Source organism: Arachis ipaensis, chromosome B07 (assembly GCF_000816755.2).
Source record: "Arachis ipaensis cultivar K30076 chromosome B07, Araip1.1, whole genome shotgun sequence".
Taxonomy (NCBI): Eukaryota; Viridiplantae; Streptophyta; class Magnoliopsida; order Fabales; family Fabaceae; genus Arachis; species Arachis ipaensis.
In genome coordinates, this window is record NC_029791.2 from 3,426,273 (window position 1) to 3,429,566 (window position 3,294).

A 3,294-nucleotide genomic window follows, 5' to 3' on the forward strand; every position below is an offset into this window, starting at 1 on the left:
TCTCTTATATTTATCTTTACCTTTTATTTAATTTTTTATTCACTTATTTTGTTAGTTTGTCTAAATATTATAACACCCTAAGAAGACTCTGTAAACTTGTTAGCAAGAACAATATAGTAGGGTGACTACGAGTCGGTTTGGTTTGGATTTATGGTAAAATTATAACTGAACCAATTAAAATGTAATTCGTTTGGTTTGGTTCGGATTTACATTTTTTTGTATATGTACTTGAACCAAACCAAACCGATTAAGAACGGATTGGTTCGATTCGGATAATTGGGTACCTGATGACTTTGAAATTCATAAAAAAAAAACAAATTTTTATCTTAAAAATTTAACAAGTACAATAAACATGTAACATCAATAGAAATAATCCAAACTGTTAAATACTAAATACATTAAAAACTAAACTTATTAAAATCCAAACATATTAATAATAAATAATCATTGTCTAATGAAAAAATCATATATATTTTTTTATTTTTTTATTTAATTAATATATGGTCGGGTTTGTGAGTCGGTTCGGATTTCACACCCCCAAAACCGATATTCGAACCAATCACTAACAAAAGTCATTAGTTTAGTTCGGATTGGACCCAACCGTTGATTTCAGAACCAATTTAATTAGTTCGATTCGGGTCCGAACGGATAATCGGCTACTCAATACCGTGCTCACCCCTACAATATAGTAGAAAACGGGCGAAGCAAATAATATCATGGAGATTGGTTGGTGCATCAAATGATGGAATCTTAAAAAATATTCATACAAGTGAAAGTATTATATGTTAAGAGGGAGATTCAAGACAACCAATCAAAATTTGACATATTTATAATTAATTTTATGTGCAATGTGTTTTTTAATCATAAAGTTTCTGTTGCAAGGGGAAAGAATAAGATAGATCATATATACAATGTTTGCAGGCTCATAGCAGCTTTTACCTTTTCTTACCAAATAGAATAGAAGATTATGCTAATTAACTTGGATTTAGATCCACCAATCAGATAATTAAGCATTTATATTTTTCCATAATTTGTCATTAATCATACCGAGATATTGATGTTCTACTAAACTCACATAAACAATATGGAGTCTTCTATGTATTAGCAAACTCAAATGTGAAATTAGTAATTAAATACTATAATCTAATTGACCCTACCCTCAACCGCTCGCCCCCGCTTTCTCCTTCTCTCATTCTCTTTGAGTACGGAGTACGTACTCTTTCTCTGCTAGGGTTTTCTACAACTTAGTGATTTAATTTATCTAATTGACCCTTTAATATGTTATGTTGTTGTTGTTATTATTATTATGATTATATTATACCTAATTATTGGTTTATTTGTCACTGTAGTTGTAGGAAAAGGGCTATACTCAAATGTAAACATCCATCTTTATTTGATGCTATAAGCTTGGTTATTGACTTAATGAATTATATTAGAAGTGTTTAACATGCTAAATTTTTATTTTTGTTTTAATGTTTATGAGCAAGTGTCTTACTAATAAAATATATTATAGGATGCATTTCAAGTACTTCACAGTGTACGGTAATTCAATAATTTTAATCGTTAATTTTAATTATAAAATTATTATAAAATATATACATTATTAAAAACAACAACTAAAATAAATAGACTATCATATGAAGTACCTGAAACGAACGTTTTCTATATTATAAGGTATATATATGGCCTTAATTAAATTTAAAAGCTCTATATAATAGAGTTGTCAAAGGCGCTAATCAGTCTATTTAGAATTAAATGTACTGGACCGTTTAAATTCGTTTTATTTACAGGCCATAATTTTTTAGCTGAACCATTTATGGTCAGTTCGATGGATTAAACAGGCCAACCCGTTTATTTTTTTATTTTATTTTTTGAATAATATTTTGATAAAAAATATCACTTTTAAGTCAAAAACTTTTTAAAAATAATATTTATTTAGTTGATGGGTCAGATTTTCGAGTCGGATCGGGAAAAAAAATCAGCTAAAAGTACTATTTTTTTAAGAAATGCAAAAATATAATAAACGGACCATCTATTTAGCCTGCGAGCTGGCCTGTTTAACCCGTCACTTTTTTTGAATTAATCGGGTTCAGCCCGTTTAGCCAAAAATTTAAACGGACTTAATTTTAGAGTCAAAACTCACCCATTTAAATATATAAACGAAATGGCCCAATAAATTTGACTCATTTTGACTAGCCTACAATATGATTTACTCAAATTAATGAAATTATAATGCATATATTTATGCAGCATTTGAGTATGAAGTGGATAATTGGATTATTGAAGGCCTCAATAGTTAATGGACCCTCCACTAAAATCACCAAGCACGATACAGAATTTTACTATATTTTTTTTCTTTTCCCCTTTGGGAAAAACATTTATAGTTGCCTTCTTTCACTCATATCTATAACTGAATCATAATTAAACTTGATCTTGAAGGTTTTTTTTCCTCCCATGAGTCTCTAATATTAAATTGGAGTGCTCAAAGTGCCACCGATAGGACTATATCAATATATACTCCAAATTAAGGGAAAAAAAATTTATCCATTTTCTATTGAAAAGACAAATGATAAATATGAAAAAGCAATAAAAATTAAAAAAAATTAAAATTAATTATGCAGATTTTAAAACTAAAATAGCGTTTATTTTAAAATATTAAAACAGAGATTGAGATTTAGTCTTATATTTGTTGATCTAAAAATTAGTATTAAAATTTTAGTCTATATCTCTAAAATTTCAATATTTCACTACTTTTAAAAAGTGAAGACACATAAGACTAAAATTTTTGAAGATGAAAACTAAAATTTTAATAATATTTTATACCTAAAATACTTCTATTTTAATTAATTAATTTTAATTTTATTTTTTATACAAAATAAATTAAAACTTTATTCTTATTTTAATCTCTGTGTCTCACTTTATACTAAATAATTAAATATAATACTAAAACTTATTTTAATTTTTATCTCTCAGTCTCAGTCGCTCTTCGAATTGCTCTCTAAATGTACAAATGATTTTTTTTTCGGTAACAAAATCAGAATAATAATGGCTACAAATCTTAAGCAAGTTTAACAAAAATTTGAATAATAAAGTGTGAGGGACCAGAATGTAATCAAGTTCCATGAGGAGCTGAGGACTGAGGACGCCAGGTGGCTTTATCATGGATCCTCACCACACCAGATATTTACCCCCACAACAACATCGCTTTCCATTGTTTATCTTAGAAGCACCTCATCACAGATAAAACATTACAAAGTGCTTCCAGGATCTACACAAACATTATATATATATATT